The sequence below is a fragment of the Pan troglodytes genome, chromosome 21, assembly GCF_028858775.2.
Source record: "Pan troglodytes isolate AG18354 chromosome 21, NHGRI_mPanTro3-v2.0_pri, whole genome shotgun sequence".
Lineage (NCBI taxonomy): Eukaryota > Metazoa > Chordata > Mammalia > Primates > Hominidae > Pan > Pan troglodytes.
This window is the reverse complement of record NC_072419.2, coordinates 65,972,929-65,998,200: the sequence shown is the minus strand read 5'-3', so window position 1 is coordinate 65,998,200 and position 25,272 is coordinate 65,972,929. Positions and strand designations below refer to the sequence as shown.

The following is a 25,272-nucleotide window of genomic DNA, read 5'->3' as shown; positions in this document are numbered from 1 at the left end:
CCAAGATCGGAAGAACCACCCAGCTAAGTCCAGCCTAATTGTCAACAAAATCACAAGCTAAATTCTGGAATAATTTGTTGCCAGAAACAGGTAACTGATACACCAGGTACCACCTCAGTCTCAGAAGCAGTGAAGCTACAGACAGGGCTGGTGCCTCCCCTAAGAGTCTATTGAGTCTATATAAATGATTCTGTGTCATCTCTGATAGATGGGGGAATGGAAACATCATATTCAGAGCTCAGTGAGAGCACATGAATAGATGTGAAGTCAAACATCACTGTCCCAATGTCTTAGAAACCTAAATGTTTACCCCAAATGAAACAGACTACCCTAAAAGTAGGTGATGATTCTGCAAACCGACCCCAAGCTCAACAAGCATTTTTAAAGATTCCCAGAACAAAGAGAAGAGAAGGGAGATGGGGACGGATTGTGGGCTAAGTCAAGCACATAGATGTAACAAGTCACAGGATCTTGGAGGATGAGGATGTCTGTGCCAGACGCCAATGCTTATTCTCTAAGCATCTCTCATTTGATCACACAACCCTGAGCCAGCCACTATCAGGACCCCCACTTTAGAGTGGAGGCAACTGCAACATAAAGGGGTTAAGGAATCTGCTCAAGGTCACACAGGTGGTCATGACGGTAATGTGACCCCGACAAATCCTCAAACCGAACCAAACCAAAAGAGAAGACAGCCACGCACCATATATAATGATGCTTTCATTTTATAAGTGGAAAACCTAAGGCTTAGAAACATTAAACAAGTTAAAAAAACCATTACCTTTTTTCATTGAGTACGTACCCAGTGCCAGACAACGTCCCAAAAGTTTTGTGTACATTTTCTCATTTAATCCTAACACCCTATAATTGACATACATTATTCTAGTTAAAAGGTGAAAATACAGATTTGGAGATTTGTAAGTTGCCCAAGGTCATAAGGGATGGAGCTGATATTTTAACCAAGGCTCCCTGGTTCCAACTCTTGCCATAGAGCTCCAGCCAAGAGGAGGCACGGTCTAGCAGGCAACCAGGCCTTTTGTGCTCACACTGGCTCTGCATTCACCTTTTTAGTGCTCAGTCTCCTCACCTACCTCAAAGCGTTGTTTGAAGACTGAACGGTTAACTCATGCAGAGTACAGAGAATGGTATCGGGCACATTGTCCAAAAATGTTTGCTGCTTGCATCACTAGAAGCATCCATCATCATCTTCCTTCCTCCTCCTCTGAGGTCACAGAGACCATGACAGACTCACAACCAAACCACAAGCCCAGGCCCCTGGCAAGGGACAGTCAAAATCATCACTGGGCAATTGGCCTGAGGCTATATATAAGTTGATGGTTACTCAAAGTGAGTACAAACAAGGACACCTCCAGAGCTGAACCACGGGTGACCTTCAAGGTTGTCACCCAATTCTATTTATTACCATTCTAGGCCAGTGGCCCCGTTGGGTACAGGCTTGTAGGGCTTTTGTTCTTGAGCCTGGATTTCACACCACTCACTTCCTTATCAAACACCCTGCCCTGGGTACTTGTAAGATTTTCCCCACAAGATCAATGAAGCCAACCCCTCTGAAAGAACTTCCTTCCGACTTTGACCATGGAGACAAAGGAGTGGCGTTGGCTACATTGCGGCCTGTCTCGGAAGGCTAAGAGATAAATGGAAACAAAGGTTGAATTCCTCAGCTTTGTCCTTTCTTCTAAAAGCAACATAGCAGAAAGAAGTGCTTGGATTCAAAAGGTCAAATTTAAATCGTGGCAGTCCACTAAGCTAAATATTAAGTAATTTTTGGGTACCTAAAAATATGCAGGGTCAAAAGCTGGAGGCTTGGTGGGGCGAGTGGATCTGGAGGTGGGTTCAGGGTTGGGGATTCCCTCGTTTCTCACTGCCATAAACTCACAGCATCACTTTGATAAAATCATATCCTCTCCAGAAAATGAGAGAGTTAGAAACCTCCTCAGCATCCTTCCAGGATTAAAATTCTGTAATTCTTACACAACTAAAATCCTGCTAAAGTTATCAGATATTTAAAAGACATATAGCAAATAAGATAAAATTTATATAAAAAATAAACAAGAAGAACTAGAAAAAGCTGCAAGAGGAATAAGGTATGAGGGAAAGGGACTTCTGTTATTAAAACATATAATATAGTGATAATAATTAAAACAATGTGGCTTTGTTGCAAGGATAGACACAATTCAATGGGACAAAATGAAAAGTCCAAAAATAGACACAAAATTGTATAGAATCTAATATATTTATAAAGGAGGCAAGAAAATCAGAGAAAAGCGATTATCATTCAATAAATGGAGTTGGGACAATTGATGGCAATCTAAAATAGAAAAGTAGGTTGGCTCTGTCCCTCACATTTTATATCAAAAGAAATTCTAGACTGATCAAAGTTTTAAATATGAAAGATGAAAGCATAAAGAGTAAAATAAAATCATCCCTGTTGACAATCAGAGGAAGCTTCCGACAGGAGAGCCAAGGTCTCCGCCAGGACACCCGAGGCCACATGGAAGCTACAAACGTGACTGATGTCCCCTCCACGGGCAGGGATCCTGCACTTACCCAGCCTCAACTAGTTCCTCCAACCTCCTGAAAAAAGACCACTGAGATATCCTATAGTGGGAGGCCTCTTTCTTGATAGTATCAGATAGAGCTGGCCCTTGCTTCTTTCATTTCTTCTAGAATCATCCAGATCATACTCAAGCCCTGTAAAAAAGCCTCTCCCAGTCCTGCATATTGGAATGTTGTCATGGCCCTCAACACTGTGTTAACGCTGTGATGCAGGAAGCTCCATAAATCTAATCTGATTCGACCCCAGGAATGTCTCTGGTGGCCTTTGGCAGGGAGGCTTTGGTAATATGAACAGGTAGCAACTCATTAGTTAAATGTTCATTATTAGTAACATAAGCACCAGAGACCTCCCAGGAAAGGGAAGGGGATGGGGAACTGGAGGTGGTTCCCTTTCCTGGGAACCCTGGATCTGAAACTATTCCACCATGAGATGCTTCATCCAGCCAGTGAGGAGGAAGGAGGATTTACTAGGAGAAAGAGGAGGAGAAGTAAGATATTTCCTGCTTGTTCTTTGGAACATGAAACCACTTCTCTATAATACAGTCTCCCCACAAAACGAAGGTCTCCTTCCACTCTGCACACACCTCCTGTGCCCAAAGAAGCACCACGCTGAAGGCCTGGGACACAGGCTAAAGCTATATGTGACCTTGGCTCTCAGGAAGCTGAGAGTCCAGTAGGGGAAGAGAGAGAGCAAACCAGACAACTAAGACAGTGGGGACGGGGTCTGAGGGCCCCAAAGGATTAGCCCAGAGTGCCAAAGGGCATCAGACAGGATGACGTGATGGGCCCTGGTGAGATTGGAAGGGGCCTTCCTGCAGAAGTGATGCTGAGGCTAAGATGAGAGGATGAGCTGGAGTCAGCCAGCAAACATCTGTGTTTGTGCATGGAAGGGGGCGGTGTGGGTTAGAGTTCTAGCACAGCTCAGACCATGTGCTCAGGTCCCCAGACTCAAAGAATCATGCCATCATGAGGCCAGAGGTGCAGGAGGGGGCTTGGTGAGGAATTTGGGTGTTTTGTTTTGTTTTGATTTTATAAGCCATGAGCAACCACTGAAAGATCTGAAACAAGATGGGAACATGGAGGAAGGGATATAGACTGTCATAATGAGATTTGAAGTTTCAAATGATCACTCCCATCACCCAGCAGAAACCCAATTAGATGGGCCCAACAAAGGAAGCTGGAAGGCTCAGGATGCATCTGTATCCTCCCAGCGCACAGACAAGGGGGCCTGGACCTTCGTGGTGTGGCTGGGGGTAATGAGAAGCAGATGAATTGGAGAGGTGCTGAAGGCTGGAGATGCCAGGATACAGGGATGTGGCAGGGATCCCCATCCCTGAGGAGGAAAATGGAAAGGGCAGGTGAATGCCCAGGTTTCTGGCTTCAGTAGCTAGGTGGAGGTTGGTGCCCTCCCCTGGAACTCTACAAGAGGGATTACCACTTTGGGATTCCTGGCAAGGCCTCAGTTTCCTTTACGGAATGGAATGATGGGGCTGGACTATTGCAGGGGGTTCAAAATTGTTTCACTGGCTATGTCTGGACTCCAGGAGAATCCACGCAACATCCTAGTATCCAAACCAATCAGATGGGAGGGGACAGTGGATGGCACCTGTAACCCGGTCAGCCTGGTTTGCTCCTCAACAGGCAGACCCTGCGGCACCTCTACAAAACTCCTCAAGATCCCCACACAAGTGTGAAAAAACAGGACTCAACAACTCCCCAGCCCCTGCCAACTCTGTCTCACTCTACATTTGACACACCATCTTCCTGCTTCTGGGTCGCCCCACTACCTGGACTCAGACCTACCCCACAGTCCATTTGGCCTGCTGGCCAACCTGGAACTGAGTTCTGCCCTGCTTGGAGAATGACCCTTCCTCCAAGGCCGCCCCACCAAGGGCTGAAAGGACAGTGGGTCCCACCCATTGAGCTGACGCTGCCTGTTCCTTGTTTCTGCCCTCAGCGCCTGCAAATCCACGTGGCAACTCTCCTGGCATCATGAAAAGCCTGCACACAGCAGAGAAGTTGGCTCTTAAGACACGCATTTAAAAATACCCATGAGATAGTGTGGGTATCTAGAGAAAGAATGAAGCCAGGCACCTCGGCCCACACAGGATGCAAATATGTGCCTTGGAGGAATCTATGTTGTTTCTTAAACAGAGGCCTGAGATATGAGCACCACCAAATAACAGAAATTAGCGTTCCCAACAACCACAGCGTTGCCCAGCCCAAGCCCACGAGAACAAAGCTTACTTCCTACAACACTCTTGGCCTCTTTGTCCTGATCACATTAAAATAACTCTAACAATGGAGTGGCCCCAATCTCACAGTTTGAGGAAAAAGTTTCATCATTATTTATTTATTCAGCATTTATGCATTACCCCTACTGTGTTCCAAACAATGATGTAACACAGCTTACAAAAATGTAACTGCAGTTAAGAAAAAAAAAAAAAAAAAAGACAAAATCAAAAAAAGGTCAGGGAGAAAATGAGGAGGAAAAATACATGATTCTATGGCTTCAATACACAAAACACATACTGTAGGGTTCTGTGCAAGGATTGGAGGTTGGAACTGAAATTGGATGCTGGAACTCCTAGCAACTCCAGTGAAGAGAGAAACATGATCACTGACAACATTCTCAGAATCCAAAAGATAAAGCCGACTAGGCTTTCCCAGTACTACTAACAATATAGTCCTGTGGTTTCCCATAAAGCAGATGTTTGGGATGAAGGAGAGGATGTCCTTAATGCTGTTCCACCAGGGATAAGGGGGAGAGGCTTACATGGCCCCAAATGACCCCAAACATCCATTTGGTCTATTCTCACTCCTCTATCCTGCCTTCCACTAGAGTTCTCTGCAGATTTGTCTTGTACCACTTTCATGATTTTTGTCATATATTCACACGTAGCTGCATGATAATGTACACTATGTTTTAAGGCAACTCACTTTTTGCACCTAAATTATCTATTAAAGAAACTTTACATCTTGGCTCTAATAGGAAAATCAGAATCAATATCCAAAAATATTAAGTGGCCACAAAATAAATGCAATGGAAACGAGTCAGTGTAATTCCATTCTGGCAAGACCCCATGCCCGTCAAGGGTTCTGTGCCTGAGGCTGCTCTCTGCTTGTTAGAAAAGAGAAATCATCCAACATCACCAGTCAGTGACACATGAGCCACAAACTACAACTTTCTCCTCCATATACAACCACACAACTGAAAGATAATTCACAGGGGAGCAACCAGCTGACCACAGGATTCTGTGAAATTCAAAGCCCCATGTGATGTGATTTTCATCTGAAACAGCACTACTCAAAGCGTGTCCTAGCACAGTGTCCTGCTACGGTGCCCATCTGGAAAGTGTTTCTTGCTGGCAGCTACAAGATAAGTATCTGTTCCAGGTACCAGTCCACAAACCTTCTCTTAGGGGTGAAGTGTGAAAATGTTTCTCTACACATTAATGAAATTATCAGTTTGCAACAGATTGAAAATTTTTAAATGGGTCCTATTTTACAGAGGGTGTGAAAAGCACTACTCCAAAATCATCTCTGACACCTCCTGGAGGCTTCAGTCCACACTCTGGGAAATCATGATCCTCTCATCAGCTTCGGTAAATTTTGGTTTCAGTAAAGTTCATGAGTCTGCTGCATTCAACTGATACTGGAATAAGCTGGACTCTTCCATTTCCTAGCAAACACTTCCTGCGCCCTACCTTTCTTCTTATTAACTCAGTAGTGTTTTCTTTAATTCCACTCTATTCCACTTTTTGAAATCTACTACAAGGTAACAACATCACCCTCATTACTACCATCACACCATCACATTCACCACCACCATCATCATCACCAACACCCCCATAATCAGCATCACCATCATCACCACTATCACCACCACCATCACAATCACCATCGTCATCATCACCATCACTGCCATGATCATCATCGTCATCACCACTATCACCACCACCATCACAATCACCATCGTCATCATCACTGTCACCACCATGATCATCATCACCGTCACCACCACTATCACCACCATCATCACAATCACCATCATCATCCCCACCATCATCACAATCACCATCATCATCATCACCACCATCATCACAATCACCACCATCACCACCACCATCATCATCACCACCATCATCATCACCACCATCATCACAATCACCACCATCATCACAATCACCATCATCATCATCACCACCATCATCACAATCACCATCATCACCACCATCATCACAATCACCACAATCATCATCACCACCATCATCACAATCACCACCATCATCATCACCACCATCATCACAATCACCACCATCACCACCACCATCACCATCATCACCATCATCACAATCACCACCATCATCACCACCATCACCATCATCACAATCATCACCACCATCATCATCACCATCATCATCACCATCATCATCATCACCACCATCATCACAATCATCACGACCATCATCATCACCACCATCATCATCACGACCATCATCATCACCATCAACATCACAATCATCACCACCATCATCATCACCACCATCATCATCACCATCATCATGGCAGCTCACATTTACATAGAAATTACTATGTGGTGGGCATTGGCACTGTTCCAGGACTTTAAACATAACTGACTCATTTAATCCTCCCTCCAACTCTAGAAAAGGTATTATTATTATTCCCATTGTATAGATGAGGAGACTGAGGTTTTGTGGCATAAAATGAAGTTGGCCAAGGACACTGGGCTAATAAATACTAGGGACCAAGACCACATGTGTGCAGTTAGGCCCCAGCTCCATGCTATTGGCCACTCTTCTCATCCCTTCAGTCTCATTCAATAACCAACAAAATGCTGTGTCCTAGGAACTGGATACCTTGCAGGGTCTATTAAAAGACACGAGCTGAATTCCTGTCTTTAAGGTGGGCACCTTATAAATTCAGAAGGAAAACCATCACACTGGAAAAGTTAGGTATGGGGGGGTAGCCCACCCCCATGCCACATGAATGAAACAGTCCCTCATGTCATGGTTCAGCATCTTTGCATTGTTCATGCCTCATTCCTGCATTCATTCAGCCAACTGGCAGTTACCGAGGGCCTCTGGTCCAGGCAGTTTCCCCCTCATGATGGGAAAGTTCTGGTTGGGGGAAGCAGAACCCACTGGCAGATACAATCAGGCCAGACTGTAACGGGGAATGTGAGGCGGGGAAGCCACTCTAAAAGGATGGTCAGAGAGGGCTGCTCTCAGCAAGTGACATTCAACCTCAGGCCCGAAGGATAATGGGCTGACCGAATGGTAAGGCAGGGGACGAGTGTCCCGAGACAGCATGGTAGAGGCAATGACCTTGAGGTGGGAGATGGTCTGACGAGTTCCAGCTATGTGAGCAGAGGCCAGAGTGGCCGGAACTGCAGGATCAACGGGAAAATGGCAACGGCGCAGTGAACCCTCCTGGAGCATTCACCAGCCTTGTGCTGGGTGGTGTTCTCGCACTTGCATATCTCAACCTTCAGAACAGCCCTACCAGGCAGGTCCTTTCAACACCACCATCTTACAAATGAGGAAAATGAGGAACCAGGTCACAAAGCAAGCATGCGGTAGAGACAGGGTTCAAACCCAGGCCGGTAGGGTCTCCCAAGTCCGTGCTGCCAGCCACCTGGCTATGTGGCCACCGTTCCCCAGGAATGGAAGACAAGATGAGGAAGGCAGGCAGGATCTCAGAGGCTGTGGTCCAGAGGCAATGGGAGGCAGGGACAGGGCAAGATCTGATACGCACTTCAGGATGCCTTCCCAGCTGCTGGGCAGGAAGGGGGCCACAGCACTGCAGGGCAGAAGCAGGGGCCCAGCAGGAGGTGGGTGCAGGGCCCCAAGAGCAGGACAGTGGTGGGTGAGGTGGGGAAAGAGGTGGAGGTGGTGAGTCAAGGTTTCATGAAAGAGGGGGCCCTGGAGGCGCAAGTAGAATTCAGAGAACTCAGGAAGAGTGGGGAGGACACGCCAGACCAAGGGACCCGCAGAAGCAAAGGAGTGAGAGCTGAGCCACGGGATGTGCTGAGCCATGGGAAGCCAAGGGACGTGCTGAGCCACAGGACATACTGGGCCATGGAATGAGTTGAGCTCAGTAGCCTGGAGCCCAGCAGTTTGTGTTCAGCAGCAGATTCTTTCATCCTCACAACCCTTCATCGGGCATTTTCAGAGCATCTCCCAAATGCCTGCACAGTTGTGGGCACGATGTCATAACAGCTCAGCAGATCCTCCTCTCTAGGGGCTCCCAGACCAGGGAAGGCATCAGACGCTTCCGGATTCCTGCGGGTGAGGTTGTGGAGGGAAACTGCAAACCCACAGTAGGAAGGACCTCAGAGATCCAAAATCCCTTCTCGTGCTGAGAGAAGCCTGAGTCTGTCTACATGCTTCCTATGACAGCAGACTCCCTCCCTCACCATCAGCCTAGGGTGGATTGCAGATAACATGGACAACTCCCATCTCCAGGCAAAAAGTACAGGAGCTGGTCTCCAGACCAGCCACAAAGAGAAGGTTCTGCAAAGGCCCCTCAGCACCAAGGCCACTTCCAGGCCTGGGCAACCTGAAACAAAACCCACCAGCTGAAACACACCGTGAGCACACACCAGCTCTTTGCTGCTTCATTCTGCAATGAACAAGGTCGATCCTGGCTCACCAGGCATTTGAGGAAAGCCTATAATGTCAAAAAGGGACCCCAATATATTAACTGAAAAAAGAAACAGCCCCAAAGAAAGATATTATTCAGGAGCAGACTACTTAATTTAAAAGATATGAGCCCCAGTGAGAATTCTCAGAGAGAAAGCCTGTGCCCAGAGGGAAGTGAAACCAACCCACTTGTATCCTTTTATCCTTCCCAGCTGGCTGCAGGGCCACATCCTAGAACCATGCAGGAAAAATCCCACCCTTGCTTTCCAAGGTTCTCATCCCCCAAGTCTGTTCTAGAATAAACAGCCATTGCCCCTCTCTGCGTTCTTGCAAATTGCAGTTTGCCTTTCAGAAAATACATAGTCCTAAAGCAAACCCAACCTCTAGCAGAGGGTCAAGCTGGACCCCAAGCTTCCTTCTTCTACCCACTATAACGGCTGCTCAGCTCAGCATCTCCCCAAGGGCCAGGCACATAAGAGGGTAAAAGGGGACTTTAAGTGATTCGTGGACCCGGGACAAAGCAACAGAAGCTAATTTCTTGCCAATTTCCCTCCAATCTTCCAAGAACTTCAAGAGGAGAGTCTTAGTTTGGTATTATGACGACCCTGGCATCTGACACTTGTTGATCTCTGTGTTTGGACAATACAGAAGACCCTCTGGCTCGAAATCCTTAGTGAGAGACTATGCCTAACTTGAACTAAATGTTGTTTTGTTGTCATTGTTTTATTTTATGGTTACCTTTTATCAAAGGCAAGCAATATTGGATTTCTACTTAAAAGTGCAACATAGATATCCTTTTAAAATGAGTTAAAATTTGAAAAAAAAAAAAAAAAAAAAGACCTGGTTTAAAGACAGTATCTGGCAAATTAGACTACAGGTGGCAGACAAATGACTAAGTCAGGGAGAGAGCGCGTTAGCTCACATTCAGCTTCTGCTCAGCTGCGGCCTCCCGAATGCACAGCTTCAGCCCAAACCTCTCTCCCAAGCACAGAGTTGTGCAGCCAATTGCCAATTTGTCATGTTTGCACGGATGTCAAATAGATGCTCCAAATTCACTGTAGCCAAAATTGAACTGCTCTCTCCCTGAAACCTGCTCCACTACGGCCTTCCCCTCATAGGCCAGGACCAACGCTCTATCCTTCTGTTACTCACGACAGAACCTGAGAGTCCTCCCTTGAAACTCCACTGTCCCTGTTTCCCCATCTGCTCCCTCAGCCAACTGCATCATTCTACCTTCTAGAAGTGTCCACGTCCACACCCTCACTGTGGCCAGTTAGCATCATCTCCCACCTGGATTGCAGCAATGACTGCTAGGCTGGTCAGTCCACCTGGACACTAGCCTGTTCTCAAGTTATTTGATGAATCATAATTAAATCTCAAACCCTCCAATGTCCCCCACGACCCGTCACACTCAGAGCAAAAGCCCAAGTGCTGGCAGAGGCCCCTCCCTACAATGTCCCTGCTTCTCTCCCGTCTCCCTCCCCAGCAATCTCATGTGACTCCAGCCACCACGGGCTCCTCCTCCCTGTTCCTGGAACCCACCAGGCCGGCTCTTACTCGGGGCGTCTTCACTGAAGGTTCCCTTTGCCCCAAAGGCTCTTGCCTCAGATATCCACATGGCTCACTTCCTCACCGCCTTCACGGCTTTGCTCAAATGTCACCTCTGTAATGATGCCAATCCTGACACTCCATGTAATACTCAAATGTCTACAGCCCACCACATTTATACCTTCTCTTACCTCCCCCTACTTCTCCTGTTCATTTCCCACAACACTTATTACTAACATGCAGGACGATCCCCTACTGGTTATAGGTGCCATTCATTGTCCTCTCCCACTAGCACGCAAGCTCCAGGAGGCTTTGCACACTGATGTCCCAGTGACTGGAACAGTTTGCACGCACTCTAGGGACCCCACAGACTTTGGTTCCATTAAGAGGCCTGATTTCTTTCCCTTTTTTTGTTTTGTTTTGTTTGTTTGTTTGTTTTTGTTTTTGAGACAGAGTCTCACTCTGTTGCCCAGGCTGGAGTGCAGCGCCATGATCTTGGCTCACTGCAACCTCTGCCTCCTGGGTTTGAGCGATTCTCCTGCCTCAGCCTGCCGAGTAGCTGGGACTACAGGTGCACGCCACCACACCCAGCTAATTTTTGTATTTTTAGTAGAGACGGGGTTTTGCCATGTTGGCCAGGCTGGCCTCGAACTCCTGGCCTCAAGTGATCCACCTGCCTCAGCCTCCCAAAGTGCTGGGATTACAGGCATGAGCCACCGCGTCCGGCCAAGAGGCCTGATTATTTTTTTCTTCCTTTTTTTTTTTTTTGAGATGGAGTTTCGCTCTTGTTGCCCAGTCTGGAGTGCAATGGCGCGATCTCTGCTCACCGCAACCTCCACCCCCTGGGTTCCGATGATTCTCCTGCCTCAGCCTCCTGAGTAGCTGGGATTAAAGGCATGTGCCACCACTCCCAGCTAATTTTGTGTTTTTAGTAGAGACAGGGTTTCACCATGTTGGTCAGGCTGGTCTCAAACTCCCGACCTCAGGTGATCCACCTGCCTCGGCCTCCCAAAGAGCTGAGATTACAGGGGTGAGCCGCCGTGCCTGGCCCAGAGGCCTGATTCCTATCAAAGTCTGCTCCTTGCAGGACCTGGGCAAAGATCTTTGTAAATCTGAGCTGGATACCTGAAGCTTATGAACATTAAACTTCTCCTTGTTGACTCAGCCTCCCTAACAGTCTGTTGAGATATCTGTTTGGTTCTTGAATATATGGGACACTTTGTTAATGCTTTTATTGATTTGTGTCATCTACCCATTTGATTAACCTGCCAAGTGGGTGAGGCAAATGTTGAAGACTCAGAACCTGGGATGGACCCCTGTGGCATTCCTCTAGAGACCCTGGGGTGGTCACTGCCACCGTCATCAAAATGTTTTACAAATTTTTTGGACACGTGAAAAAGTAGAAAAAAATAGTACAATGAACAATCACATGTACTCTAGACTCCACAACCCTTAACGTCTTGCTGCATGTCCTTAGTGTGAGTATGTATGCACATGTGCACATGTGTGTACGTGTGGAATCTCCAAGACAGCCAGCCCACAGAAACAAATCAGGATGGGCAAATTTTTTCTGCAACAGGCCAGAAGTAAATATTTTCAGTTGTGTGGATCTATGGTCTCTGCCTCAGCTATGCTGCTGGAAAGCAGCCAGAGAAGTGTGTAAGTAAATGGGTGTGAGTGTGTTCTAATAAAACTTTATTTAAAAAACAAGGTGGCAGCCTGAAAACCCTGGGAAAACAATAACTGGCATGATTCAACTTTTTCCTGGGCAGATGCCACAGCATCCTGCAGGGTAAACACACCTGACATCAATATTTTAAGCACACCCTTAGAATGACCCTGTATGACAGATGCACCTGAATGTGTGTTCCAAACTAGGGAATCTGGGAGTGGCCCACCCAGAGATCTGTTCCTATCTACCATAAACATCTGAGCCTCCGGCCTGTCCTGTGGAACACGGGCTGTACAGGGGATTGAGGCCCTGAGTTTTGGGTTACTATCAGGGGTGTCCAATCTTTTGGCTTCCTTGGGCCACATTAAAAAAAGAAGAATTGTCTTGGGCCATACATAAAATACACTAACACTAATGATAGTTGATGAGCTAAAAAAAAAATCTCATAACACTTTAAGAAAGTTTACAAATTTGTGTTGGGCCGCATTCAAAGCCATCCTGGGCTGCATGCGTCCCACAGGCCTTGGGTTGGACAAGCCTGGGTTACATGAAGGTTGCCAGGTGAGGGCTGTTAGGGGGAGGGTGCTAAATGAAAATGCTGTGTAAACTGCATGATGTTCGCGGGCGGTTGCAGTTGTGGTTTTCTTGCCCAGTCTGCCACCACTGGACTGTAGGAAGGTGGATATGTTGTCCAGCCTGCCACCACTGGACTGTTTCTGAACATTAAGACAGTTCTCCTGTCCAGCCTGCCACCACTGGACCATTTCTGAACATTAAAGCAGTTCTTCTGTCCAGCCTGCCACCACTGGACCGTTTCTGTATGTTAAGACAGTTCTCTTCAACTTGCCACCACTGGACTCTCTTCCCTGCACGTAAGTCCATAATAAAACTGTATGTCTTGTTTGCTGGCTCCAGGTCTCTTCTTTGGCCTCTTGAACCTGGTACCTTCCCTACTGAGGTTAATAGCAGTTCAGCACAACACATCCCCACATGGAACCCTTCTGGACCAGAGTCCTTTGACCCAGAGTCACCAGAAGACAGGAGATGGGGACAGGAAGAAGGAAGGAGGGAGGGAGAGCAGAAGAGAGGGAAGCCAGGGAGGAGGGAGTGAAAGAGAAGGGAAGGGAAAGGAGGAAAGAACAAGCAGATAAAGGATCAGGGAGAATGGAAGGAAATGAGAACTCCCTAAAGCGATGCGTGTGCCTGATACGGTTTGGCTGTGTCCCCACCCAAATCTCTTCTTGAATTGCAGCTCCTATAGTTTCCACGTGTTGTGGGAGGGACCCAGCAGGAGGTAACTGAATCATGGGGGCAGTCTCCCCCATACTGTTCTTGTGGTAGTGAAGAAGTCGCATGAGATCTGACGGTTTTATAAGGGGAAACCCCTTTCGCTTGGTCCTCATTATCTCTTGTCTGCTGCCACGTAAGACATGCCTTTCACCTTCTGCCATTATTGTGAGGGCTCCCCAGAGGCTTAATGTGAGTCCATTAAGCCTCTTTTTCTTTATAAATTACCCAGTCTTGGGTACGTCTTTATCAGCAGTGTAAAAATGGACTAATACAGTACCGATGCCCACGCCACCCGGAGCAACACAGCTGTGAACATGTGGGTGATCTTGATTTACTATTAAGCACACACACAAGAAAAGCTGTCCTAAGCCCTATTATTGTGTTTACCATGTTAATACAATGTTTATGATGAAGAAAAGTATTAGAAATAGAAATAGCGTGAAATTAGAATAGTATGAACACCCATTGTTTCAGCAATTAATATTTTGCTGAGTTTCGTGTGTGTGCATGTACACGCACTTCATTTATGTCTGTGTGTGCTGTCGGCCATCTCAAAGTAAGTTGTCTGAGTCGTGATGCTTCATCCTCCCTAAATAACATCACAGCATTGGACACTGTCAGGAGCCATCCTCTCAGTCAGCTAATTTTATTTCAACTTTAATTTCTTTTTCAATCAAGTCCATCTTCAACCGCGTGGACAGGATACACAACAACTGAAAATCTCCTGCTCCACCATCTGTATATTTCTTAAATTGGCTCTCTGCATGTAGGCATCGTCCACCCCCTAAATATTTACCAACCTTCTGCCGTGATCTCCATCTGTGATTCAAAGTGCAGTGCTGGACCGGCGTCAGCATCACCTGGGAACTTGTGAGAGATGCAAATTACTTGCCCCCCCACCCCACCCAGACCTGCTAACTCAGAAACTCTGCCAGTGGGGCTGCAATCGCCTTTGTAACAGCCCCTCCAGGTGCTTCTGATACAGGTTCCCAAGATGTGAGAACCACTGCTTGCTGCCTTCTGGTCCGGCAGAAGGAGGAGGAGTGCCTACCCTCCAGGTGCTCTCAGCCAGGAAATTAGCAGTAGAAAGAAAATCAAAGGATCAATTGTGTTTTGCATCTTTTAAAGTTAATTGATAGTATCATAACTTTCCCCCTGAATAATAATGATATAATATGCTCTGGCAAGGACTATTTCTGCCCCACAAAACACAGATTACAAAACACGGTAAGCTCTGCAAGTAGACGAGATTCAGCTGCGACATGTCGAATTATGTCAAGATGCAGGGAAGAAAGGAAGCTAAAAATAGCAGCACAGGCTCAGCACCAAGAGCTTCGGATCATCAACCTCAGGACTGGAGAGAAACTGCCTCCAGCCGTTCCTTGGGTCCTAAGAGGCCCTAGACAGGAGGAACGCACTCCCGTCCATATGTCATGTGCCTTCATGCCAACAACTCCACGGTGCAAAGCGTGTGGCTCCCGGGGAGGCAGGAGTGAGCAGGCTGCTCTGAAGAGTGGTATTTTATACTTTAAAAATAGAATTTTCTGAGCATCCACGATATGAACAGTCACCCCACAAGCAAAACTACTGCATTATATAACAACGATGTGTTGAAGCCCTGTAAGCCACAGGCTGAAGGTGTATAATATAGACTCAGGGCTCAACAGCTTGGCAACCAAAGAGTTAATACCCAAAACATACAGGAAAAAAAATCTATATCTATTCCGTGTAGACAGAGAATTGCAAACTGCCAAGCTACCTATGGGCTTGGCTCAGGAACAGAAGAAAATGTATGGGGAAGAAAGAGCGCATTTTCATACTGGCCTATTATTGCAGCTTGTGGGGTAAAAGTTGTGAAATTAAACGGCAGTAAGTTTTCAGAACATCTTATTGGGAATGCTTACTTCTGCTGAGAGTTGCACCTAGGTGACAACCGAAATGGTGGCTCTGGGACTGCATTCCTCTGATCCTCTCCTTAATTAAACAATACACTCTTGATTATTTCTGAATGAACCTCACCATGGGTTTTTCTGATTTGTTATTCTTCGATTGTGTATGTGGTTACCATCGTTATGCACGCACATAATTCCGTAATTCCTCCTCAAAGAACAACAGGCAAACCACACTCCACAAAAGGACTGTTAATTTCCCATATTTCCTGTCCTCTAAAAAGAAAGCAAGCATTTCAGGGAAGGGGTTTTAGCATTCAGACAACCTCTCCTGAAGTCCTTGGGATCCTGAATCGCCATTTTCCACTGGGTCAAAAAAACGTAAAACCTTGCAGCTTAAAAACACAGCAGGCACCTTTGGAAACCAATGCTGCTTCCAAGAACTTAACCATGACCCATATTAACTGTGAATTAGAATTCACTTCTCCATCTCCTTCTTGGGCCCCAACTCCAGACATCCAACTTCACTTGCAAACCATTTTTCAGAACCAAAAGTCCACAAATGATACCAAATGTAAAATCACACAAAAGTCAAGTGTGCCTTCTCCCTCACCCACTCCCGCACTCCCACCCAGGGTTCAGTGGTGGAGATCCCGGAAGGACAATGACTCCTGATAGTGGAGCATATGTTCCTGACACTAAATGAAGGCTTCAATCTCCACTGTGGGAAACCTCCTCTACTTTGAATTTTTACAAAACCTGGCTTAAGAATAGGACACCATGCAGTCAAAACGCACATCAATGACAATCTATTATTTCCTGGAAACTATCTTACAATCTACAGACAAAAAGGCATCTGAGGGGTATTTTTATTTTTAGCCCAGAAGTAATAGGTTAAAATACCATTCACATGCAAACAAAAGACCTTCGTGACTCTTTCTGGACTCTGTGGCAGAAACCCAGGGCTGATCCTGGTCTGATTCCCTTGATACATAAAAATGACCCATCTGTGTCTCCAAGAGGGGCAGCCTCCACCCCTCACCCCAGACTCCAAATGCAGTCATCTGATTCAAGAAAAAAAAAAAAAAAAAAAAAAAAGCCATTCTCTTAGGGCCCTGCTGCTGCTAGAATTTGCAAACCCTTTGCCTTTAAGAAGCCTGCTCCCTAAACAGAGTCCCTGCCCTCTGCCTCACCAGAGATGTGGGGCAAAGCAACTCACCTTATGGTCACAGAGGGATCCTGGATGAAGGGCTTCATCTTCCCCAGAACCCCTGCTCTCCCCGCGGGCTTCTGGAGTCTTTCTCTCAAACCTCCCTGAAAGGTCAAGATTGGCAAAGAGCCCTCACAGCCCTGGCACTCTCACTTGCTCCTGGGGACTCACTCCGCTCCCTGAGAAAACCTCCAACCCGGCACAGCACTGCAATTGTCAGGAAGCTCCTGTCTGCATTTTCGGGCTGAACACCATTATTATCTGTCAACATTTTTAAATATAGATGTTGCAGGAAGCAGAGTTGAGGCGGGGGTGGGGGTGAGGAGAGCAACCCAGGGTCTGAGGGTCCGGCTCAGTGGATCAAGTGCTGGCCCCCAACAAGCCTCCCCTCTGCTCAGGGCCAGGCGCCCACTCCTCTCTGTGCCCGAGATGTGTCACTCAGCACTGCCAGGACACTGCCTAGGCTGGCATCTGGCCAGAGCCTGGCAGAAACCACCTGAACCAAAGTCCTAAATCCCATATACAGAACCCACAATGGCAGCAACTTCTCCTGGCCTTAGGCAAGTTCCAGGAACTAGTGGGACTGGAGTTTTTCTTAGGGCCGTCTCTTCTCCTTCCCCTGCTTCCACTGCTACCACAATGACCTTGGTGACCTGGGGCAGAGCGGACCTTGGCCATGCAGAGTCCTGAGGCAGCTGCTGAAGTCTTAGATCAGGGAGGCTGCCTGGAGCCAAGTCCCAAGGGACCTCAGGAGGCAAGAAGGAGTCTGATATGCAACCTGAAAACAAAAAATGCTGAAGCCAGGGACCCTTGGTGCACCTTTTATTCCAGGCCCAGGCCCAGGTGGCAGACAGATGGGGAGGTCGAGGACCTAGGGTCACCTGTAGCACCAACACCTGCTGCTGCAGGTATGTCTACTGCTGGCTTAGTTGCAGGAACACAGGGTCAGCTGGGGAGGGGCCTGGTGCAGGGTTTCTCAGCCTCAGCACCGGTGACATTTGGGACCACACAATTCTCTGTGGTGGGGGCTGTCCTGTGCATTGCAGGAGGTTTAGCCGCATCCCTGACAGCAACATGCCAGAGGCCAGAAGCACCCTCCACCCCAGTTATAACAACAGAATGTCTCCAGGCACTGCAGTGTCCCCTGGGGGAAAAATCACCCCAAAGAAAGAAGTGCTGCTGGCAAGAAAGACAGCCATGGGTCTGAACCAGGACCCCTACTCCATAACCATCTGAACCCAGGCAGGGGACTTCACCTCTCTGATCCTCGGAGACAGGGGCAATAGCCCAGAACCAGGAACTGAACGAATGAAGCTTTGCTATGAAGAGGCAGTTGCCTCCTGACACCCCAAGAGCCCAGATCCTTCCTGCAGGGGATGAGGGAGCTGGACTCAGATCCAGGTCCAAATTCTGCTCCCAGCACATTGTAGTGGGGGCGTCTCTCCCCTCTTCTGTGTACCCACCTGTACAAGGGGGTACCCTTCCCCAGGGATGGTGTGACATGAGCTAAGAGAGCTACCCAAAGTTCCTATCACAAGGTACAGCCTCAATACAATTAGCTGGGAAGAGGGAGAAGGACAGGGAGGGAGAGGGGTAAGTGGAGGGGAGGAGGGAGAAGGGAAGAGGGAAAAGAATAGGGAGGGAGAGGGGTAAGTGGAGGGGAGGAGGGGGAAGGGAAAAGGGAAAAGAATAGGAAGGGGAGGAAAAGAGAGGGGGAAAAGGAGAAACAGGGAGGAGAAGGGGGAGGAACAGGGAGGAGAATGGGGAGGAACAGGAGAAGGGGGAACAGGAGAGGGGGGAACAGAAGGGGAGGAACAGGAGAAGGGGGAGGAACAGGAGAAGTGGGTGGACAGTAGAAGAGGGGATAGGAGAAGGCAGGAGAAGGCAGAAACAGGAGAAGCGGGGGACAGGAGAAGGGGGAACAGGAAAGGCAGAAACAGGAGAAGCGGGGGACAGGAGAAGGGGGAACAGGAGAAGGCGGGAAGAGGAGAAGGGGGGAAAGAGAAGGAGGGGGAACAGGAGAAGGAGGGAACCAGAGAAGGGGGGAACAGGAGGAGGGGGAACAGGAAAAGGGCAGAACAGGAGAAGGGGGAACAGCAGAAGAGGGGACAGGAGAAGGCAGGAACAGGAGAAGGTGGGAAGAGGAGAAGTGGGGAACAGGAGAAGGGAGAGGAACAGGAGAAGGGGGGACAGGAGAAGGGGGGAACAGGAGAAGGGGGGAATAGGAGAAGGAGGGAACAGAAGGGGAGACAGAAGAAGGGGGGACAGGAGAAGGGGGAACAGGAGAAGGGGAACGAGAACAAGGGGGAACAGGAGAAGAGAGGACAGGAGAAGGGGAAGGAACAGGAGAAGGGGGGACAGGAGAAGGGGAAGGAACAGGAGAAGGAGGGACAGGAGAAGGGGAAGGAACAGGAGAAGGGGAAGAAACAGGAGAAGGGGTGACAGGAGAAGGGGAAGAGGGCAGAGTGGGGCAAACCCAAGGGCAGGAGTCAGAGCCATGCCCCCCACCCCAGCACTGCCTGGGGCAGCACATTAATTCTGAACATTCTGGGGGCGTTAGTCCACATTCAGGGTCTCTGGGTCTCTAAACGCAGCAGCCACAGACTGTCTTGACAAGTTGTTTCCACCTGTTAGAAGACGTCTTGCCCTTGCTAATGACACCTTTAAGCGGGAGGTGGGAGGGAGTCAGCCCAGGACACTGACAGCCGAGGCTGGCTCCCGATTCCTGCCCCTTGTCAGGGTACAGAGCACAAAAAACCGAAATCTCAGCTGAATTTCATCAGAAGCTCGACTCCTGGGGCAGGCAGGTCTGGAGACCAGCTCGGGATTTCCTGGCCTTCCCAAGCTTCGGGGCTGCTCTGCCAAGGGCTGCACTGAAACCCTACCAGCTTGATCCGGCCTTCCTGTCAGGCTCTTCTCCTATTCCACTGTGCAGGTCAGGTGAGGAAACCAAGGCTCAGAGAGGCAGACTGAGCTGCACAAAACTACCCAGTTCGGACACATTTGGGAGGGGTGTAGATACCACTTGGTCCACCCCAGGCCTGGCTCTGACCTTCTGCAGCTCTGAGGCACTGACATCCAAGGGCCCATCCAAGAGCTCACTGTCCCAGCCCAGAGACAGTCCCAAGACAGCACCAAGCAAGCCCGGGTACAAGTCGGAATCCTGGGGCCTCCACAGGATAGCAGGGTCCCCAGGGTCACCATCCCAGCTGCCTGTCTTCCCTTATGTTTGGGAGCCCCAGGTGCTGCCAGGCCAGCTCCCAACCACCTGAGCACTGGCCACATTCAGGGCCCCAGAAGCCCAGGCTGTGAGCAGGTCTAAGACAATCCAAGGCCTGCCCCTTGTCGTGCTGCTGACCTGGACGGGGCAAACCGCAGACACCCCGCTTAGCACCACACCGCTCGGCCATCAGGAAGAGATCCTGCATCTGGTGCCCAACGCCTGTGCTTCATGAGCTCCTCACTTTGATGGGGGCTTCCAATACCAGGTCTTACTGAAAACTTAAAACAACAGGCCACAGAGTGAAGGATTCTATTCCCATTCTACAGATGAGCAGACTAAGACCCAAAGAGGCTCAGCCAGGAAGAGAGGGCTGAACCCAGTCTGGGGTCATTCCTGCCATGCCCACAGATAAACTCTGAGAAGATGCCAAATAAATTGAGGTTGTCCCAGGAAGATGCCCCAAAAGCTCCAAGTCTATTCAAATCCACAAACTACACAGCCTCACACACTAGAGAGACGCTGAGGGAGATGAGGTACCCTCCTGCCCTCAGATTGCTGCAGCTCACCGTAACAGACACATCCAACCTGCAGGCAACTCCTCTGGGCTCTATGTCCAGGGCCTCTCTCCAATTCCTTCCCTCCTCACCAACCCCACCACCGCAGCCTAGGCTAAGCCCCACTCACCTCTCTTGCCTGGAAGCCCCCAAGGGTCTTCCCACCTCCACAGGAGCCACCCTGGAGTCCATACACCAAAGGGCAACCACAGGTAACTTCCTAAAACTTTGCTGGGGTGTGTGGGGTCAAGGGGGAGGATTAACCTGACTCGTGGATGAGGAGAGAGATGGTGGAGGGAAGGAGGCTGCGAGCTGGGTGTCGGGCACACAGTGGTGTCTCAGGAGACCCCAGAACCACACTGCTGAGTCAGGATGGCGCTGCTCATGCACGTTTATCAGGTTCCATGTGCCGAGTGCAGACATTAAACCATTTAATCCTCACATCCTTAGAGGCTGCCCTATTCCTCTCTTGATGCCCAGATGAGGAAACTGAGGCTCAGGAGGACATACGACCCACCCATAGTCACACAGGTGGATTCCACAGCCCAGATCTCAGCCCCCATGGCTAGGGCCTCCCCAAATATCAGAGCTGCAACCCCGACCACTGAGTGTGATTCTACATGCAGACCATGGCGTTTCCTCTCCATCTAGCTGAGAGAGGTGCATGTGAGGATCACTCCACTTTAGAGATGGGAAACTGAGGTTTGAGGAGGCAGGAAGGTCAAGGGCAAGTGCAGCATTGGGACAGGGACTCAGGGCACTGTGACTCCAACGCAGGGATGCTCAGCCTCAGCAATACTGACATTTGAAGCTAAATGATGCTCTGTGGTGGGGGCCGTCCTGGGCACTGTGGGGGTGTTTGGCAGCATCCCTGGCCTCTGCCCATGAGATGCCAGTGGCACCATGCCTCCCAGCTGCGACAACCGAAGATGCCTCTAGACGGTGCCCAAACTGCCCACATTTGAGAACCGCTTCTGAAAGCTGTGGTTACAGCCACGGGACTCCAGACTTCCTTAGGGAAGAATCTCTAGCTGAGGCCTGATGGGCCACATTTCAGAATAAAGGAGGATCCCTTTCAGCACATTCCTCATGCCTACGGTTGCTCCCAAGGACCAGATGCAGATGTCCTAGAGAGGCCAGGCTGGATACACAGGTAAGTAGGTGAGGTGAACCAGGTGTGGATTCTCCACGCAGGTGGTCAGGGGCTTGGCCTAACTGGAGAAGGCAGGTCCTGCCTAAAGCAGGCAGCAGCCACGCAGCCTGGCAAGAGCCATGGCCAGTCTGTTCCTTCATTAAGTGGATGGACCTCATCTACCAGGCATGGTGCAGGCCTCGGAGACAGCCAATATCACAGCTGGACAATTCCATCCTCATGAACCCTCTAGCCTGGCAATAGCCAGCAGTACCCGAGCTCTGAGCTTTCCAAGCCAAGCCAGAAAGAAAATCCAGATATTGGTGTGAAATCTCCCTACATTTAAGTGTTGGTTCAATGAAACACACAAACACTGTGTTCAAATCAACCAAGTCTGCAGGCTGACCTAGGCCCACGGGCCACCTGTTTTTGACCTCAGGTTTCTACCTCTCCTTTCCACCAACTAAAGCAGAGGAGGGCTAAGCCACCTCCCAGCACTGCCTTTGAACTCTGTGGCTTCCAAGCCAGACCCATAAGAGAAAGAATGCATCATCGCTTTGGAGAAACCGACTCTTACTCTAGCCCTTCCCCGGCAAGGAGAGAGGAGGCTCACCCAGCATGGAGCCGCACCCCCAGCCTTCTTGTGAATGTACAGATGGTCACAGCCCCACTTGCCCAGGCCAAGGAAGCCACTTCACCAAGGCCCAAGGAAGGCCAAATATTCTGGAAATCCCCCTTCAGTTGGCTCCTGTGATTTTCCATGACAGGAATTGATGCTAAATGAAGGGAAAAAAGCTCAGAATAAACAGAAGGAGAACCACATGCTTCTCTCTGAAACCAAATGCTCTCTCCCATCGGACCAGGGAGGAGCTGTGGAGGGGGTGGGGCAGCCTCACAAGGTTGCTGAGAAAGCATGCGCACATGAGCGCAGAAAGCATGCCTCTAGCCCTTGGGCTGGGAGCAGAAAGTACGAGATTGCAGAGGAGAAGTGGCAAGAACATTTAAGGTGCTGGTGAGCAACACCCAGGAGATGGCAGTGAGAGTGGGAATAAGTGCCGGACTGGGGAGGCGTTCTGGAGACAGAAACCACAGCACCATCTGGGTCTACGGACCTGTAAATAGCCAAGTGCAGTAGAAGATGGAACATGGAGCAGGCTGTAAACACAAGCACCACGTGCTGTCACAGGTCCAACAAACACAAGCTTGAATGCTCCCTCTAGGACACCTTAACGACAGAAAAGCCTGGGGTCTTCCCGGACCTTCCAGGATGGAAACAGTAAAAGTGCCTGTCCCCCCAGCAGATGCCTGTCCTCATTTACCCTCCAGAGAAGGTCAAATGCAGAGAGAACATGGAGGCTTCCATGTAATTGAGAATGCAGGTTGGTGGATGTGTGTCCACACTCTGGCCATTCACGTGAGCTTGTCCAGGGCAGGGGACGACTGCACCCTGTGAGGCCAAGTCAGACTTCTCACAGGACAAAAGAGAGGTTTCTGCCTCAAAAGGTGGCCCCATCTCCAGGTCTTCAGAGGTTCATCACAGTCCACCCATTTCTGAACTTGACCCAGACCAGTGAAATCCATGGCTCTGCACCCATTGCCCTCCCCAGAGAGACATCTTCCCAGTGCCCACATCTGAAACAGCACCCATCACTCCTTCTTCCCTGTAGCCAGCTCCATTTCCCACCACATTCATCATCACCGACGTCATGGTGTGTATTAATAGCTATTTGTTGTTGGTCATCCGCTAAAGATCAGAAGAAAGAGCAGCATCTGAATGGCCCCCACTAGAATGGGACCTTCCGTGATGGCAAGAGTCTTACCTGCCTAGTTCACAGATTCATCAAAATGCCTTGCACAGCACCCAAGACTTACTGGGCACTCAATAAATATTCACTGGGCACATAAAGAGATGAATTAATGAACTCTACAATTGATAAGCAGACAGTTATATCAAAACAAGAACGTTGTGAAAGGCAATTTAGGTTAAAACAATTAATAGAAACAACACAAACGTCCCTCAATTGATGAATGGATAAACAAAGTGTGATGTATCCAGACAGTGGAATATCATTCCGTCATAAAAAGGAATGGAGGGCTGACACATGCTACAACATGGATGAGCTTCGAAAACATGATGCCAAACGAAGGAAGCCAGTCATAACCGCCACATGTCATGTGATTCCATTTCTATGAAGTGTCCAGAACAGGCAAATCTAAAGAAACAGAAAGCGGGTTAGAGGTGGCCAGGGGCCGGGGGAAAGGAAAATGGAAGTGATTCCTAATGGACACAGGGTTCTCTTTAGAGGAGAGGAAAATATTCTAAATTTCACCACAATGATGGTTGCAAAACACTGCTCATATGCTCAAAACCACTGAACAGTACACTGCCAATGGGTGAGCTGCACGATGTGTGAATTCTCTCTCAATACGCTGTTACCAAAAGAATTGAAAGAAAACTTTCAAGGCAGCTTGGCCATGGATCAGGTTTTCCTCATTTGGAGGCCACTTCTTGAGTATAATACATTAGGCAATGAGGAAAAGCGGCACTGATTATTTTAAGTCCCCAGGGGTCAGTAATTGACCCCATCTTCAGTAGTTAACACAGTCTTGAGACAGGGAATGCTGAGAAAACTCCTCAGTGCTGAAACCCTCCCTACTCCACACCGGGGGTCACACTGAGGGCTCTCCCTCCAACCCTAGGGAGTAGAGACAGTTCTGGTCCCCATTTTACAGCTGCAGAAACTGAGGCTCAGATAGGTTGAGCTGCCAGGCTGAAGTCACACAGCATACAAATGGCAGAGGCAGCATCTGAAGACACATCAGTCTTATACTAAAACTTAGGCTTTGGGCCGGGCGCAGTGGTTCACACCTGTAATCCCAACACTTTGGGAGGCCAAGGTGAGAGGATCATTTAAGGTCAGGAGTTCAAGACCAGCCTGGCCGACACGGTGAAACCCTGTCTCTACTAAAAATACAAAATAAAATAAAATTAAATTAAAAAATTAGCTGTGTGTGGTGACGGGCACCTGTAGTTCCAGCTACTTGGGAGGCTGAGGCAGGAGAACCTCTTGAACCCAGGAGGCGGAGTTGCAGTGAGCCGAGATCACGCCATTGCACTCCAGCCTAGGCAACAAGAAAGAAACTCTGGCTCATAAGTAAGTAATAATTTTTTAAAAACTTAGGCATTGAATTGTTCTGTTGAATTGTCATCTAAGGCACATGTCATTTCCTGAACTGCCTAATTGGAAGGAGCTTTGAGAGGACCTGGCCTAATATGGACAAAGGGTCCCATAGAGAAAAGAGATGTATCTTAAATGGCGGAGAGCTTTGTTCCCAGGAAACAAATTGAAATGACATCTGAGCAAGGAGCTGTATCTGCACAACCCCTGCAAACTGTGAGAAAGGCCAATGACCCAAACGAGGCAGCTCACTGTTGCAGGAGGAAGAGCCTGGAGCCTATGTACAGGTGTACATGTCCACCTCTAACCCCGTACGGGTGTACGTGCCCACCT

The 25,272-nt window shown here is 48.7% G+C and overlaps 1 protein-coding gene across 6 annotated transcripts in view; it reads right to left on the bottom strand.

The window, feature by feature from the left end:
- The window catches only part of PHACTR3 (phosphatase and actin regulator 3), a 270,926-nt gene that overhangs the window by 154,883 nt on the left and 90,771 nt on the right, over positions 1–25,272 (bottom strand). Inside the window, exon 1 of one of the 6 annotated variants that reach the window (XM_001140982.6) lies at positions 16,861–16,943. The exons of the other annotated variants lie outside the window; for them this stretch is intronic. The gene's annotated coding sequence lies outside the window, so the exon portion shown is untranslated. Of the gene's footprint in view, positions 1–16,860; positions 16,944–25,272 lie in introns of those variants that run through there. 6 annotated transcript variants of the gene reach the window in all.